Raw genomic sequence first — 18,636 nt, 5'->3', positions numbered from 1 at the left:
ACTGGGTCATAAATATCTCAACCTCCTCTCTATGACACAAATCATAATTTGGCAGGGGGAAAAAAAAACCCAACAGTATCACAAATCAAAAAGCCAGACCTTGCTACTATTTTACTGTTAAAATCTATTGAGCACGTATTATGTGCCTAGTGTTAAGCATCTCCTTATATTATTTCATTTAATCTTCTGTAGACCACAACAATGTGGGTACTAGTAAAATACCAATTGGACAGATAAGAGAAGGGTAAGTAAGTTTTACTATGAGCTTGCCATCACAAGTTTAGTAGATTATGGGCCAGGATTTAAATCCAGGCACACTGGCGCCTGATCTGACTTATCCACGCTGTTTTCACGTACTGCATGGTCTGGGGTCAGTTGAGCTCTCAGATCTCAGGAAGATCAGGCCAAGAGTGAAATAGCTGGCTTGGAAATCAGAGCAAATAGGTGGTTTAGAGAGTTTCAGGATCCCACTAGAGTTGCTGTTAAAAGGCATTCTACAGGAATTCTTTGATTGGGCTGTGGTGTGTGTGTGTGTATGAATTGGGGGTGTCAGAGGTTACAGGGAGTGGGGTAAATCCCAGACGCATTGTGAAGTCACATTTGTCTTCGGGACCCCCAACTCTCTGGTCTGCAGTTTACTTTCCCTTTCAGTGCCTTCTCTTCCTCTCTCCAGGAGCCTTGGATTTGACTGCTGTATGTCCACCATCTCATGGTGCAGCATACATAGAAAATGACAAATGAGAATTTCAAATGGGGGGTTTGACTGCCCTTGTGTCTGCTGCCCAGCTGCCTGGGGGCTGAGGAGGCTCAGGATCGTGCACGCCTATAACGGAAGCCCTGTACCAGACCGTGAGCACCGTGAGACCATGGGGCCATGTATCTCTGTGCCTGGCACAGTTGTTGACTGGATAAATCACTAGATTCACTCCTGGTGCAAAGGTAGACATTGGGATAAAATAATTCCCGCCAAGGTGCTAGAGATTTACCCAGTAAATATACACATGTAAGACTGCCCTACATTTTGGAAACATTAGCTCTTGAGAATAGAAGATCTTTTGCGGCAATGGACTTTTCCCAGCACCTGCCATCATGCTGAATGGCATCCTTGCCCTGCAGTGAGAGTGAGAGGTGAAGACTAGTATGCCTCAGGGAGAGGGAGGAGTAAGATAAGGAAGGAGGCTTGGGGAGAGAGCAAAGAACAGAGAGAAGACAAAAAGACAGGAAGAGAGGAGCGTTTCAGGACTGGAGTCTTTTTTAATGGGACTGAGGGGGAATGGTTGTCTGAACAAACCCAGGAAGTTGCTGTGACGTGCACTCTTTTCTACCTTATCTGCAGGCAGCTCCGGCCAGATAAGGGGTGTCACTGTGATTTCTCAGCCTTGGCTGTTGTGGCTGTGTGGTTGTTCAACTCCCAGCCCTGAGTGTCTGTGTACGGGCTTCCCTGGATTTTCTCAGAAATCCAAATGGTTGGCGCAAGGATTCAGACAGACTTTGGAAACTGAGCTGCTGAGAGTTGAGAGCCCAGCTGGTAAGGTGTGTGGCTTGCCATAGCTTGGTGGAAAAAGCATTGCTCTATAAGGGTCCCAAGATCATCTTCATCTGTAAACTGGCGATGGTAATTTCTTCCCAGCCTACCTTCCAGAATTGACAAAGATGATCCAATCTCCATAAAAGTGCTTTGAACACTGTAAAGTCTATGCAGGCATAAGACATTAGTATGCTTTAAGGAGGCAACATAATTTCAAATTGGGAAGGGAAGCCTGTGTAGAGGTCAAGCTGGTCTACCCTTTTGTCTCAATGCAGGTGATTTGCCCTTAAGTGATTTGATACTATGGATTGCAAATCCTCCTCTGAAGCTCCCTAGGGGTGGGTATTTCACAGCCTCATTCAGGCTTGCAATTGGGAAGTTATTCACACTTAACCTAAAATTTGCCTGTTGCAGTAGGAGCTCTTACCTTTTTACTTCTAATATAGATGGACACAAGCTAGTCTACATCATCCATAGTAGCATGTCCCTATATGTGCTTAAAGACTACTCAGAGTGCCTCCCACGGGATTCTTTTCCTTTGAGCAGGGGCCACTGCTCTAGGAGGTCCTTTTAATTTGCTTCCCAATTTCATTTTCTTCCCTTCCATCATTTGGGCTGTTCCTTGTGGAAGTTGAGGTTGCAAGCCCTCAACTTCTGTCATGCCTTGTGGCCCAGGAGTGAGGACACACCTAGCCCACTTCGAGGTACGGTTGAGTGGTTCCTGTGGGCATCAGTTGGTGATGGAGGAGGGGTGGGGAATTCTGGGCCACTGTGTTGCTGACTGTTGACCTAAGAGAGTCCTAGTGGCAGTCCCTGGCCAGATTTAGCCCTGCCTTTGGCAGCTGGAAGCCTATGGCAGGTGAGACTCGCTGAGAAGATACACTTTTCTAGCTTGATGCAGACAGACTCCGGGGGATGGCCCAGATAGGCTAAACTCAGAGTATGCTGACATCTGCACATGGACAACATTTAATGCGTGATTCAGTAATTGCTCAGATGGCAGCCTGAAGTCAGCAAAACAATGCTGGAGAAACAAACGGAATTCCAGGGTGCTAGTTCTAGCCTTTGACAAACAGTGTGACTTGGGCAAGTGACTTGGCCTCTCTCAGCCTCAACTTCCTGATCTGTAAAATGAGGACCATAGCTACTTCACTGGACGCCACGTGAAGACCAGAACTCATGTATGTGAAAATGTGGAGGACAATTTAAATTGCAAATTATATGAGATGATTATTATTTTCTTTTATTAACGTTATCGTTCACCTCACTAAACAAACTTCTCTATCTCCTTGGGAAAAAACAAAGGAAAGCATAAATTTTCAGGACTCTAAGTGGCCAAAAAAAGTCATTGTGTCAGATTTCCGATTCAGTACCCGAAACCCCCACCAAGCTGGGCCATTGCCTTTCCATGTGGAGACCCTGCAGCTTGGCGAAGTTTCCTTGTCTGGCTGGGCCTGGAAGGATCAGGCTGGTTGAGGTGCCCATGCCAGAAGGAGATGGAGCAATGATTCATCACTAGTGTTCTGAGTGTTAGGCCAAGCTAGTTGAGGGTCCATTGTCTTGGAAACTCTCTGAGGCTATAGAAATGGATCTGACACTGGCCCTGCACCCAAGAACCTTCCAGAGTTTAATCATTTCTTCATTCAACAGACATTTATTATGCTACTGTGTATTAGGCGCTGTGCTAATTTCCAGGATACAGTGATAAACAAGACAGATATTGTCTCTGCTCCTGTGGAAGCTACACTCTAAATGGCTCTGGATGGGCTTTAGGGCATTGATGAATTTCCTGAAATTAGATACAAAATTACTTGTGTTTGTGCAGTTTTTTTTGTCCTTGGGGAATGTGTTTGTATCTTTGATAGGATTTTCAAAGGGGCCCAGGACTCCTCCAGAAAGGTTAAGAACCATAGTCTGGTGGGAAAGATAAGCTATTCACATGAAACAGTAACTACAAGGCAGGAAGTGTCTTGTTGTAGAGAGTACACTGTGGATATACAAAAGAGGGAGTGATTCTTGTCAGCTGGGCTGTTTGGGGAAGGCTAAGTGGGGAAGGATGTATTTGACCTGATCTTTGAAAGCTGGGAGAGCGCAGTTTAGTTCCTCTTTATTATGTAACATGTGGAGAAACCATTCAGATCATAGTATGTGAATAGTGCCCGTTGGAATTGAGCAGTGCACAGCCTGTGCAGCCATATATGGCAACCCTGACTTAGTTGGGGGAGAGAAATCATCCTTGTGTTGGTGAGTTATGGCTCTCTTGATCAAGTTATCCCAGCCACGTCTTTGTCATATCACGCCAATAGACTAGAAAGACCAATAGGAGAAACATCAAAGAAAAACTCAGTAATATCACTGCTTGTGGGGCAACCTCAGTGTGCAGATAGGATCAATTTTCTTATTTTTCCATTTAATTACTTGAAATCCTTACATGCCTTATTAAAGAAGGCTCAGAGTCTCCCGCTTCTCCTTGAATTATCCAAAACCTCAGGGCTTGCTTACTTAGCCCAAAGGGTGGTCTGTCTTTATGGGACACTCGCTGAGGAGGGAATTGGAGCATGGTCAATCTTCTAGTGATGTGGTTTCTCACTGGCCCGTGATGTGACTGAGAAAGCATAGTTCTGCCCCATTCTTGGGCAAGGCTTCAGCTCAAGTCCGGTCACGACTGCACTAGAGTCTCAGGCTCACTCGGCTCACCTTCACTTGCTGTAGCGTCACTGTCAACAGTGTCATTGGTTAAGGGCTAACTTCAAAGTCCACTCCTTCACCAGCCCAGAACATTGATCCTGCTTTCTCCCCTCTGGCTCCCTCCCCTGGGGTGGGGCTGCTTCCTTCTCAACCCCTCAAAAGGCAGAATGTCTCATTACATCCTTGTCTGAGAACAGTCACGTACTGTCACGATATCCCCTTTATGAAGAAAGTTCCCTTCGGGGATTATACTGTGATGCAGCTGGGAACTTTTGCTGAAGAAAAAGAAACTTAGCCCAAGCTCAGTCTCTGGTAAGCAGTCGTCCGATGGGCTCCCTCACTACGAACAGATCTTACGGTTACGGTAGTGCAATGGGAAGATCGTGAGCTTTAGAGTGGGAATCTGGATTTGGGTGCTGCATCAGATCTGTGACCTCGGGCAGTTTATTCAACTCTCTCTGAGCTTTAGTCTCTTCTGCTCTGAAATCTTTATATATTGCCACCTCAGAGGGTTGCTATGCAGGTTAAATAAGATGATGCATATAAAGCACTTAGCACTGTGCCTGGCATAGAAGTAGTACTCAAAAACTTTATCTAGAAGTAGTACCAGAGGTGAAGAAGAAAAGAAGGAAGAAAAAGAAAGAAAACTGGGCAGGTAGCTAGAATGGAGGGGGCTGTGGCAGATAGACGGCTAAGATCCAAGATCACCCGACTCTACTCCTGTTTTATGCATCAGCAGCCTCCCCCCTCCCATTCCTTCTTTTCTTCAAAAGCAGAAAAAATTGTAACCGGGGCTTTCCTCCAACTCCAGGAAGCATGGGTGCCATCTTTTCCCCAGGAGCTTTTACTTCCCAGCTTTCTCAGTGGGTGGGATTCCTTTGATACCCTGAGCTAACTGTGAGGCCCCAGCCTCCAGGCAGCCCAGCCACATCCCCTGCGTTCTCCCGGCTAGGCCTGCCCTGGGAGCCACCCACTCAGCTTCTCACAGCTGGTCCTTCCTGCTTGTGCCTTGGAGGCATTGGTGACCTTGGGCCCACTTTCCGTTAACCCTGTTCTGCCAAGGCTCATTGCAGGGGGAAAGGGAGATCTTCCCAGAAGCCTTGGGCCCTCCAGTGAGGTGTCAGAAACTTAGCAGCAAGAGTCAGGCTTGTGCTCTGTGCTCTGGCTGCCTCCCCTGACCACACCCCCAGCAGCGACCTCGGCTGTGCTTCACTGAAACTTGGTAGTTGCGTATTGAGCTCTTCTTGGCACCCACTGGGCAAAAAAGTGACATGCTGCGGCTGTGAGCTTCCCAGGAAAGGACAGAGGGACCCAGAATGCTCTGCGCCTCTCTAGGGGCTGGCAAGCTGGACTCAAGCAGGGTGCTATCTTGCACCCTGAATCTAATTCTGGGCATGGCATTGCTTGGGGCCTCTGTTTCTCCTGGGGTCTACGCAGACCCCACGATAATTAAAAAGTATTTCCAGCATGTTTAGGGTGGGGAGGAGAGGCACCATCCCTCTCCCTCACTTTCACATCGACATCAGGTCTACCACCTAGGAGTTGTGTTAACTTGAGCAAATTACCTCTCTTCGCAATAGGTTTCCCCATCTGTAAAGTGGCAATAGTAATGGTGGTTGTGATAAGACAATGCTGGTAAGCCCTTGACACAGTGCCTGGCAGGTAGTATATGCTCAGTAAAGATTTGTTGCTATGATTATTATTTGCTTGAATAGCTCTTTTAATTTCCCAAAGCTTCACACACCTCTTACTTAAAATTTCAAGCCTCATGGAACCTCTTTTCAGGAAATCAGTCCCATTTGACAGTTGAAGAAACGGAGGCACAGAGAAGTAGGGTGACTTGACTGACATTGATAGCCAGGGTCAAGTCAGATCTCCTGATTTCCAGGGGTGCCCTCTCTTGGAACCAAGAGAATAAATTGCAGGATTTTACCATCTCCAGGCACAGTCCATTCTCCAAGTTCCCTATATGTTGAATCACTAATACTAATAATAGCACCAGTAATTATGATCTCATTTAATCCTTACAACAACCCTGTGAGCTAGGTATTATTGTTCTCCCCATTTTTCTGATGGGAATATTGAGGTTTGGATGAGTTAAGTAACTTGCCTGAGGTCACACAGCTAGAAAGTGGTAGGACTGCAATTTGAGTCTAGATCTTATCGTCTCCAGAGCTGAGCTCTCAATGACTTCTAGGTTCTCTCATATTGATTCACATGGAGCTTTTTCCTCCAGGTGATAAATACCTATCCCAAAGTTTCCCAGAAGCTGGTCCAGGCCTGCCTGCCAAGAGGGAGGAGGAAGAGGGAGCTGGGGAGTTGCAAACTGAGTTGGAACAGAAGAACCTGAACGAGGCTCAGTGCCTCTGTTTGAAGTTAAGAGGCAAATGTCTCTCCCTGAGCAGCCCCATGAGTCAGCCACATATGAGGTTGTGGCATGTTGGAAAGCCTTTGAGAAAAGTTATCTATTCTGTTGTAGTTGACCTTCTCCAGGGCTCATGATCCAGCTGACCCTTGCATGTCCCCTCACCTGCAATGGCTGAGGGATAAGTCTTCAGCAAACACTCCTTGCCTCTTGCTGCATCAGGTGGATGGAAATTTCCAGTGTTCAGCCATAACCTGGAGTTAGGTGTCATCAGCTGACTCCAAGGGGGAAAATTCTACATGGAGAAACACCAGGGATAAATTCAGTGGGACTGGACCTATGGATGCATAGGTAATGGATAGCTGGATCTTCTGTGTCAGGAAGCTGCAAAAAAGGGGCCTGTGCTGAAAGCCCTTGGAGCAGATCACATAACTGTGTTCTGGCATCAGGATCATCACAGCATGTCTCCTAACCCAGCCTTCTAGTTACGTTCAAGGAAGAAACACATGGCTCCTGCCCAAGGCTTGCATTACAAAGTCTTATGACTGGAAGGGACGTTAGAGGTTATCTAATCCAGCATATAGATCATATTCATCTTTCCACTCCCCAATCCTGTGTGCATAGCAATGGCAGACATTACTAATTGATGGTAGTGTTCTCTCTGGAAAGGCCTAGATGTAGCCTCAGATCCCTTTAACGCCTAGTGGTCCAAGCAATATGGAGTTGGCCCTGGACTTGAACTTTTAGCTTAGTTCTCTTCATATGGTTCCTTCTTGAGTCTGAGGGAATGGGAGACTTGGGGAATCCTGCCTGGGAAGTATAGGCATTTCTGTCTTTATTGGATGTCACTAGGGGCAACCTGAGCTCTTGGAAAGGACACTAGATCAGGAGACATGATGTCTGGGTCTAGTCTTGATGCTTCCACAAAGATGCTGAGTGATGTTAGGCAAGGCATAAGCTCCTTGGATCTCAGTTTGCCTCATCTTTGAAATGAAAGGCTTGAGAGGACTACATGATTGCCACGGACCCTCTTTCAGACCTGTGGCTTTGGCATGTTTTGGTATGTCAAGATATGTCATGGTGATATATGTTCTTTGCTCCTAGGAGTAGTATCTATATGCCCTATGTCACCAAGGGCAGACATGTGACAATCATACTGCCACTTCCCACTCCCAGTAGCTTCTTCCCAAGGCCAGTAACTTACACTGGCAAAGTAGACTCTGTGAGGACTCGGTCTTAGATTTGTTCTCATCTATTTTGGCATGGGGGTCTAGGCAGCCACTGCCAATTGATCAAGGTTTGTAAGGGAAAGAAAAACTTTGCCATCTGTCATGGGCTGAGTTGTGACCCTCCAAAAAAAATTCATGTTGAAGTATGAACCCCCAGCACCTCAGAATGTGACCATATTTGGAGATAGGGTCTTTACAGAGGTGGTTAAATAAAAATGAGGTCATTAGAATGGGCCCTAATCTAATACAATTGGAGTCCTTATAAGAAGAGGAAACTCGGACAGAAGCTCGTACAGGGGGAAGATAACATGAAGATGCAGGGAGATGGTCATCCGTAAGCCAAGGGGAGAGAGCTAGAACAGATCCTTCCCTCATGGCCTTCCGAGATAGTTACCCTGCCAATACCTTGATCTTGGACTTCACCTCCAGAACTAGGAGAAAAATAAATTTCTGTTGTTGAAGTCACCCAGTGTGTGATATTTTATAATGGCAGCCCTATAAAACTCACACTCCATCCTTTGCCTACACGGAGTCTGGCAGGAGAGAAGCAAACAAAAATACGAAATAATCAGAGTGTTCACTTTGCCCTCATCGCCACCGTAGAAGGCTGGCCTTGAAGACCTGGTGAAGTTGGGGTTTTATTGCAAGAAGCTAGGTATGTAGAACCTGGAGACCTATTGCCCTAATTCTTTGGGCTTGGGTCAGTCCTTGAATTTTCCTGGACCCCGTGTCCTCATCCGTAGAGTGAGACATTTAGATCGGAGCAAATGTTCTCAAACTCCTTCTTAAGCTTCAAAATTCTTTATTCAAACAAAATCATAAGCAAAAACTTAAGAAATAAAACCTAGATAAGCATGAAACTGTTCTGATAGAGGTAGAAGTGAGGCTCTTGGGCCTGTCTTCTCTCCTCCATCCCCTGGACCCTGAGCATAGCTACAATGACTAAAACCCCATCCCAGATCAGACGTTCTGCAAGCCCAAGAGTCTAACGTTCGAGTCTGTTGGGCTGGGGGACCCTTAAGAGAGGAGTGTCTCTTAATCAACTTAGCATAGTGCCAGGTACGCAGCAGGCACTCAATAAATATGAAAGGAAGGAAGGAGGAAGAAATGATAGAGAAAGGAAAGAGCAGCAGATATTGCCACAGATTCTGGTGGCCTGGGCAGCTCCGTGGATAGCCTGAAGATGTTTTGTTTGCTTTGGAAAAGTCACCTGGAGCTCACTAGCATCAGGGAGAGCCTTTTGCCTCACCTAGAACTTTCTTGCCTTTTCTAGGAACTAAGGCCACAAACTGAAACTAGATCAGGCACTGGAGAAACCGAGGTGAGTGGAAATGGACTGAGATCTCCAACGAGGCCAAAGGGTTAAATCGCTTTTTCAGGCAAGCTGGGGTTTGACTGGCTGAGGGAGTGAAGAAGAGAAGTTGGGAGCCTGGAAGCCAGGAACCTGGGAGGTTGGTTTTCTTGTTGGCTCCTAGCTAAGGGTTTGACATTTCACCTGCTAGATGGCGCTGTCCTCTAAGGAAAGAGCCAGCTCTGCTCTAACGGGCTCCGTCAAGGAAATAGGAACAACTGAAGTTGAAAAGAATTGACGAGCAAGAAGTAGAAGGGATGGAAGACAGCCCTTTCCCCAGCAGCAATGTCTCCTTTTGTGGTGGTTCTGGTTCTTTTTATAGTTTTTATTTTGCAGTGTGGGTGTTTTATACATTACATCTGAAAAGTCACGGGGCCTTTTGCTCTGAACAAAAGTGAATAAGAAATACGTGTTTGCGTGTGCATGCATGCGTGCGCTCGTGTGTGTGTGTGTGTGTGTGTGTGTGTATTGGGAAGAAGGGGCAGGTCCCGCCCCAAGGCTGCAATTTACAAATGACATGTCCCAGCCTTGATCTTTGGCCTTGACTTAAACAAGATCAGTGGGAAAAAGAAGCAGTCAGTCCTTTCTCCATACTGCCTGCCAAGCTGGAGCCTTGCACTCCTGTGGCTTTACTCTGAAGCCTTCTATCTCAGCTCCAAACTGCAGGGGCAAACTGCATGGAGGGACTGAGACTCCCTTTCCCCAGGGCAATGTTAGTGTTAGACTGACGTGCTGGCTCCCAGTCTGCATGCGAAATCAGGGACGCAGCCTGCAAGTACTCCCACTCTATCAGCAGCCAGAAGGAAGGAAAACAAAGATAAAGGGGGGATGGAAACCAGGAGGGGCTCCAAGGGGAGGGAGAGGAGGGCTGAGGAAAGACAGGAGACAAGGGAACAAAGACCAGAGGTGAAAGGTGAAGGGGTTGGGGAAGGGCAAGAGGGATGCATGGGACCAGGTGTCCAGAAAGAAAGGGAAGGGCCGCGGAGAGGAGCCGTGGTGGAGGAGAGAGGATGGACCAACGGGGGAAATGGGAAGAGGAGGAAGCTGGAGTGGAGCTTTCAAGTCTGTGCTAAAGCCAGGAAACTTAAAAGGCAGGGGAAGGAGGCTCTGCCAGGCAAACAGGAAAACAGAGGGAGAGGAAGTCTAGTAATTAGAGAAAACCTGACCAAGGGCCTGAAAGGAGGGGAAAACCACTGTGATGGAGAAGTTGCAGAAAAGCGAGGCAGGAGATAGTGGCAAGGGAGCTTTGAAGCAGGAGCATGGAAGCAAGCGAGGCAGAGAGGAGAGCCGGGCTAAGAAAGAGGAAAAAAGCAGGGAGATGGAACAAGCAAAACACAACACAAGCAAGAGTGAGGGAACAGAGAAAGAACCATTAAAAGAATGCTTACCTTACAGTCGTAAAAACTGGAATGTGTGTGTTTTGGCCTGCGGCCATCGTCCAGGAAACACAGTGTGGCTTTTAAGCAAATTGTGGAGTGGTTGGGTCCACACATTAGTAGCCTGCCCTAGTCTGCTGCTTTGAAACGCAACTGCTCTGAGCTGCCCACTTGTTGGCTGGCAGCCTGCTGTTGGGGACATCACATGGAACCTGCTGTCCGCACCGAGGGTCACCCCTGCTTGATTTCTGTTGCTCTAAGTTCAGAGGCACCAGCCTCTCCTCCAGGGCAGTTGCTTCCCTTTGTGGGCCACAAGTTGAGATATGTATCTTGCAGGATGACCTGCTTGCCGTGTCTTGAATCAGTGGTCCTTTTGAGGGTGTTTCTTGGTGGGACAGGGGCAGAGGGTCTAGGAGGGTGGAGGAGGAGATGTGTTAATGGCAGTGCTGGATGGAGGTTAAGGGAAGTGCCCTGGAGTCTGGTGGCCACAATTCGGTTCCTAGTTTTACCATTTTACTGTGTAAACTATCATATCTTCCTTAGTCTCTCTGAACCTTAGCTACTCATCTGTAAAATTGCACTCATAATAACACCTATCTCATAGGGTCCCAATGAGGCTTAAATGAGATGATCCATGTGTCTAGTGGAGTGGCTAGCTCATTTTAATGCTCACTAAATGTTAGCTGTCCTTCTTTGTGTTATTACTGAAGACCAGATAACTGTGTGTGTCTATGCATGTGACTTTTGTGTGTTTGGGGGGATCAGTTCTTGAAGGCAAAGTGAGGGGCTTCGATTTGGAGGTATTTTAGCAAGGGAATGATCTGTGCAAATCATTGTTTGCAAAGATAGATTCAGCAGTGACGTCGGGGGAGTAGGGGTGACCATTTTGGTGACCAGAGCATGCATGACATAGTGGGGAGGGAGGTGAAAAAAATTTAAAGGGTATTTTGAGAGGCAGCTCAAACCCAAAGAACTTTATGATTGGATGGACCGGTGGTGGAAGAGGGACGTATTAAACATGACTCCAGGGCTTGGGAGCCTAGAACAGGGATCGGAGGAAGCTCTCAAGCTAAGAATGATACTTTACGTTTTTAAAAGATTGTAAAAACCAAAGAAGAACATGTGACAGAAACTATCTGTGGTCTGCAAAGCCTAAAATATTCACTATCTGGCTCTTTACACAAAGAGGTACCCGACCTCTGACCTGGTCTGGGGTATCAGAAGAATCTGCCCCGGAAATTGAGAAGCCTGGAGGGGTTTTGAACAGATTTGCAATGCTGCCCAGAAAATTAGAGCAATCGGAGATGGAAATGAACATGGCATGTGCTAAACAACAGCAAGAGGATGAATTGGTTTGGTAAATAACAGTAAGCAAATATCACTGGCTGTTCTTGTTATCATCAATATTGTCACTCTTTTGCTGTCATTAGAACTTAGGGTCTGGTCTTGGAACCCCAATGTTCTTATTCCTAAAGCACGAGGTTTGCTAAGATGCCTTCCAACTCTGTGTTTTTAAAAATTTTTTTGTCAATTTCTTCTTCCTTCCTCATTTCCCTTCCTCCCTTCTCTCAATGCAGTTACAAAGACCCTTAATTCCCTTTGACATTTCTGACAGGTGGGTCATCTCTTCCTCACCTCTTTAAAAATCCTGATCATGTAAGAACTGATTCCATTTTTCCCTTCACCATTCCGAGTGATCTCTCTTCCTTTTGCAGCCCCTCCCCCTCCAGGCGCTTCCAACAAAAGAGTCAGGTCATTTTTCATGCCATATCAGCCGAATGTCAGCCTCAGAAGCATTTGTCCTTGTTTCTCTGAGTGTCGGAAGTTCTCCGTCTTCCCACTAGGGCTTTCTGAGAGCATGGAGTGGATCCCAGAATTTGTAATCCTCCCCGCTGCAACTGAACCTCTTCCCACACCATGTTTGAGAAAAACGACTGGGGGGCGGGGGGAGTCGGGAAAAGGCCGATGGAGGAGCAAGGCACGGGGTCTGGCTGGCGCGCAGCAGCCGCGCGGGCTTGCTGGCGGCCAGGATGCGCCCCGCCGGGTCCTTACCGCTGCCTTGAGAGGCCAGTCAGGGGAGAGAGATTAGGGTCATCAAGATAAGGCAGAGAATATTCAAACTGGAAGCAAAAAGAGGCTGTTTTTCCAATAGTAAGTAATCAGGGAACAGGAGGATGTAATTTGCAGATTAGGAAAGTGAACAAAGAACATAAAATTAACTTTATAGCAAAGAGGAGCACAGTCTGTTTGAAGAAATAAACCTCCATAAAGCATTACTGTTGATAAAATCAGACTGTTGATTTAAACTAAATAGGAAATATGACCAAGTCAGGGTGAGGAGAGGGGCTCAGTGGAAGTTGAGGTTGAAACTTCAGGCAGTGATGAAAGGCTGGGATGAACCTAAGAGACCTAAAGGGGCCGCGCGTGCGCGCGCCTGTGTGTGTGTGTGTGTGGAGAGAGACTTGTAGGATCAAAGCAAGGTTGCCTGTGCTAACGGCATAGATAAGAGCAATTTGCCTTCATTTAGGGGTTATCTTTATTTAAAAAGTGGCATCGACTTCCAAGAACTGGTAAACAGCAAACATGCTGTCCGCATACACACAGTCCTCGCCCCCTGCTCCCATTTTTAATTCTCAAATACCCACAAAAGCTCATCTGAAACACCAGCATCTCTCTGCTTGAACACCAGCACTGACCTGGGTACCAAAGCAGAAGAGTCCCAAAGCAATGCCTTTGATCCCGAGGTGATTAGCACAGGGCTTCTGTCCCCTGTTACCACAGGTTGACCAGATTAGGATAAAACTCCTGCCATGGGCAGTGAGAAATCCAGCTCTGTGCTGCTAGCTGCCCTTTATTTCCCCATGCCAGGCCTTCATGGCCCCACATTGATTAGGATAGGAGACTTTTGTTGTTTTTGTTGTCTTTGACCTGCTGAGGCAGGACCCTTCCCAAGGACTGAGGTTCAGAGATGCATCCCTGTGTAGCAGTGTGCTCAAAAGACTTCATTTGCCCCTCCAGGTCCATTCTCCTCCCTTCTCCATCCTGCCCTGATCTCTGGAAGCTGCATCCTGGGAATCCCTCAGCTTCTGGCTTTCTGTAGGGTCCAGCTAATGAGAGGCACCAGTAGGAGACCAGTAGGCTGGGAGAGAGGACGAGGGCAGGGGATTATTGCCTGGATTCCCTCCCTGCCAGGCTGCAACCTGGCAGTGGCTTTCTCTACCGAAGTTCAGAGCTCTCCTACAGCTATAGCTTCAGCCTCAGCTACAGCTCCCTCTGGGTTCAGGGCCCTGACCTTGTCCTTTCAAGCACGGAGATGATCATGCCCCCATGCAGCTGTTGTACCTGGAATGCTTGACCGTCCTTTGTCGGCTACTTTAAATGTGCCCTTGCATTTAACAGTCCCTTCCGCAAGCTCTTCACTAATGCCCCTATTTGAGGATGCCATTCTTGTAGGACCCTCGTGGATACAAGTGATGAGAATTCCTACCTGGAATTAGGAGGCCTGGGCTACAGCTGAGGACCTGTCATGAGCTGATTGTGTGACCTTGGGCAAGTTGCTTCTCCTTTCTGGCCTCAGTTGCTTCATCTGTGAAATGGGGATAGTGGTGAGGTCATCCTTCAGCTAAAACATGCTATGATTCTGCTTCCACTCATGGTGCAGTGGGAAGGGCTTTGGAGGAAAATAAACATAGGTTTGAATCCTGGTTTTGATACTTAATAGGTGTGTGGCCTTGGCCAAGCCTCTCAATTTTTTGGAATCTTGGTTTGCATCATCAGTAAAACAGGGAAGATAACCCTTTCCTTGCAAATTGAGAGGGAGGATTAAATAAAATTAAAAGTATGAAAGCAGCTAGAACAGTTCTCCTGGCACAGGAGCCATCCAATCCATGTTAGAGCCTTTTTCTTCTTTCTTGGCTTTTTTGGATGGAAAATGCCTGAGCATGAGTGAAGAAAAGTTTGTTGGCTCTGGAGGTTCCCATTCTTTCCACATCTAATTCTGTTTATTTGTGTTTGCTGACATCTCAGCATACAAACTCGAATTCATTTATCCTTTCCAATCTGTCGGTCCTTGAAGATTTCTCCCTGGAGCCATTCCTTCAAAAGGAGGGCAGGCCCGTGGTTAGCTGGACGGAGGGAACCAGAAGGAGGAGGCCCTGGGCACTGTGCCACTCAGCTGGCCTGGCATTCTGACCAGGACAGGGATTTCTTTCAGCTCAGAGCTCCCTGGGACAGCTGACACATATCAGGGACCTTACTTTTTCTTCTTTATGCAGATGTCACCTTTATAACTGAAGGATTGGGCCTCTAATTTTTCATGGTAATTGCTCATACGTAGATTTTAGGCCAAAAAAAGCTCTCATGCAACCCAGTCCATTGTCCTGCCCACCCCTGAACTTGCCATAAGTGATTGTGTACAGAAAATGTTTTTGAGTATATGGAGGGGGACTCTTGAAATTTTTGCTTGAAGTTTCAGTATTTAAGTGTGTGACCTGCCATAGGTAGATCCAGACGTGGACAAAGCTGTGAAGTTTTGTCCACGACATCGCAAACAAAAACAATTGTCAGTAGTTTCTTCCATTCACTCTCAGTGTCCTCTTTTTTCATTTCAGCATCTCAATTTCCAGATACTCAACGTCTGTAACTACCAAGAGTTAACAAGAGACTCCCTTGTAGTGACTGTACCAGGGTCAAAGAGACCCCCACAGGGGCTGGCCCAATGGCACAGCAGTTAAGTTCGCATGTTCCGCTTCAGTGGCCCAGGGTTCGCTGGTTTGGATCCCGGGTGCGGACATGGCACCGCTCGTCAAGCCATGCTGTGGTAGGCATCCGACGTATAAAGTAGAGGAAGATGGGCATAGATGTTAGCTCAGGGCCAATCTTCCTCAGCAAAAAGAGGAGGATTGGCAGTAGTTAGCTGAGGGCTAATCTTCCTCAAAAAAAAATAGACCCCCATAATTCTGCCCCATTGAATATAAACTTATATGTCTGTCAGTACCCACTGAATGCTCTAAAAAATATGATAATTTAATCCATTCATCTATTTATCCATCCATTCGTCCAACCACCCACCTAACTAGCCAATTGACAAATATTGATTGGGAGCCTCTTATGCACAAAATGTGGTAGTAGGGTTTCTATAATAATTTTTTTTTAAAGATTTTATTCTTTTCCTTTTTCTCCCCAAAGCCCCCCAGTACGTAGTTGTATAGTCTTCGTTGTGGGTCCTTCTAGTTGTGGCATGTGGGAAGCTGCCTCAGCGTGGTTTGATGAGCAGTGCCATGTCCACACCCAGGATTCGAACCAACGAAACACTGGGCTGTCTGCAGCAGAGCGCACAAACTTAACCACTCGGCCACAGGGCCAGCCCCTCTGTGATAATTTTTAAAAAGTGTCAGTCACAGTTCCAGACTTAAGAAATATAGAGTATATTTACAGACCCACAACAAATAAAGATAAAAAGTTCTCTCACAATATCATTGTAAGCAAGGACTGAGTGTCCGGTAGTGATAATAGGCATTATTGAAGTTCAAAGGAAAGGGAAAGTGCAATGGGGCAGAGTAATAAGGACTGGCTTTAGAGAAGAAATGGGAATAGAGCCAGGTCTTAAAGGATGAGTAGAGTTTAGGTGAGTAGAAAGAAAGAGAAAAGCTACCAGATAAGGCGTGGGGGTAGGGGAAATGAGGAAAATAGGAGTAGATCTGTTTGGCTGGAATGGAGCATTTGAGAAAGTAATGGTGATAAGATTGGAAAGGTTGGTCGGGACTGGTTTCTGGAAAAGAGGGTGGAATGTGAAACTGAGGAGCATGGGCCTTTCCTACAGGTAATCGAGAGATTTTTCTAGCCGGGGAGAGGCATCTAGTATAAGTATTTAGAATGACTTAGAGTATGGAGTGTTTGCATTATCTATCGACTCACTGATTCATAGATTCATGCAACAAGAGTTTAATGGGCTCTACTGTGTGCTTAATTCAATGATCATGGTGGACACGAGTTATTATGTCTCATAATATTATTTCTCCTTCAGAAATCAAAGGAACCCTTGCCTTGGGGAGAGCTTCTTATTCATCAAGACCAAATAGGTAACCCAGAGATGAAGAACGCAAGTAACCATTGCAGTTAACTCTTTTTCTAAAAAAAATATTTTTATTGTAAAATTAAACACAGATACAGAAAAACAAACTACTGTGAAGCTTAGTGAATTATTATGCAGTGAATACCCTTATAACTACCACCCAAATCGAGAAAGAATTCCCAGGCACCCCCGTCACCCCTCCATGTGCCTCATCCCAACACAATCTCTCCCTACCTCCAAAAGTAACCACTATCCTGACTTTTGTAGTAATTACTTCCTTGCATTTATTTATGGTTTTATCACTTAAGTGTGCATCTCTAAAACCTATAGTTTAGTCTTGTCCATATGTTTTTTAACTTGATAGGCTTTTTAGGTCTCTTTTAATCTGTGGTTTCCCCCTCTACCTCTTTCTTTTCCTTACAATTTATCTGTTGACAAATCTGGGCCATTTGACTTGTCAGGTTTCCTACAGTGAGATTTGCTGACTGCTCACTCATGGTGCAGTTCAGCGTGTTCCTCTGTCTTCTGTATTTCCTGCCATTTGGGAGCTGGATCAAGAGGATTGATTTAATACAGGTTTAATCCCTTTAATAAGATTATTGGTGATGTTATATCTTGTGTCTGGTTTACACTGTTTTTGATATTAGTCGAAGCAGATGCTCAAGGTCTACCTCATTAATTCATTGGGAGTTGAAAATAGTAATATTTTAATTTCATATATTTATTTATTTATTTTTCTCCTGGGATATTTTTATAAAGAGACACTTACCCATATCTACTATTTTGTTACACAGGAGTACAGTTCATACAGGGTAGGTAGGGTAGGGTTTGATTATTTCCTTTTATTTACCCAGTTTTCAAGATAACAATTGGAATATTGTTTCCTCAGACGGTGACCAATTATTATATTTTAAATATATGTCATGAGCTCTTGGATTTATGTATATTTGATGAGTTGCAGTCTATTGCAAAGCTTAAATCTTTGGCCAGTGGAGAACTCTTCAAGGTGCTTCCTGAGTTCTTTTGACATGATGTTAGTTAGTTTTTGACAACTTCCTTCTACCTGCTGGCATGCTCCAAACTCCTCATGGATGGATCCTTCCTCAGACCTAAAGTTAGCCATTGCTCCAAGAAATCCTGGTTTAGTTCAATGGGATATGTCATTTCAAGATCAAATCTGAGTGCTAGAGATGCTCACAGCTATTGGGTTGCCTTTTGTTTCTAAGTTCTTTCAGGGGAAAGAGCTGGAATAAGCAAATACGTCATGATTTCATACTGATATTTCTAATCCGGATTCATATCTACAGGGTGTTTACTTAACATCTTATGTATTACCTCAGTAGCTCCCCTCTCTAACCAGAAAATCCTTGAAGGCATGGGGGATGGTAGAATTAGAATATCTAATTAGCATTTGCTTTTTTCTACTTTTCATATACAACATTCTCAGAATAATAACTTGTACTATCACTGATATTATTACTGAAAGTAGCTAAAACATTTTTTTGCATATGTGAATCATCTCCTCATTTTTTATAGTTGTAGTATATTTGCATTTTAAATCATACAGCCGTTGCATACTAGAGTCTCTACCTTTTAACCCTCATTTAGTCTTTTATCTATAAGTAACGATATATCTAATATTCACCAGCAATACTTGTCTGAAACTTGTTCTTTAGTAGACACCTTAAGAAGGGCTCACGGGAATAATATTCTCTGAGTCTTCGCATATTATTAGCAGTTCGTGATTTCCTGGATAAAACATCCTTAGTTCACATTTTCTTCCCTTGAATATCTTAAATACATTACCCTAATTTCTTCTGGCAAAAAGCTTTGCTGTCAAAAAAAAAAATATGAGCATAATTTAATTTGATCTCTCTTGTAAGTTATAAGCTCCTTTTGCCTAGATATCCAAGTTTTTTTCTTTTTCTTTTAAATACAATAATTTTTCTAGAATATGTCTTGGTTTTGGTCATTCTGGGTCAATATTCTTAGGTACATGATATGTTCTGTCAACATATAGTTCAAA

The 18,636-nt window shown here is 45.3% G+C and overlaps 1 long non-coding RNA gene across 4 annotated transcripts in view; it reads left to right on the top strand.

Moving 5' to 3' along the window:
* The window catches only part of LOC138917444 (uncharacterized), a 427,142-nt gene that overhangs the window by 192,561 nt on the left and 215,945 nt on the right, over positions 1–18,636 (top strand). Inside the window, exons 5-6 of one of the 4 annotated variants that reach the window (XR_011425477.1) lie at positions 674–939; positions 1,337–1,533. The exons of 2 other annotated variants lie outside the window; for them this stretch is intronic. This is a non-coding gene — a long non-coding RNA (uncharacterized lncRNA). Of the gene's footprint in view, positions 1–673; positions 940–1,336; positions 1,534–16,562; positions 18,460–18,636 lie in introns of those variants that run through there. One more of the 4 variants, XR_011425476.1, reaches the window with a different exon arrangement.

Source organism: Equus caballus, chromosome 14 (assembly GCF_041296265.1).
Source record: "Equus caballus isolate H_3958 breed thoroughbred chromosome 14, TB-T2T, whole genome shotgun sequence".
Lineage (NCBI taxonomy): Eukaryota > Metazoa > Chordata > Mammalia > Perissodactyla > Equidae > Equus > Equus caballus.
This window is presented reverse-complemented; position numbering and strand designations above follow the sequence as displayed.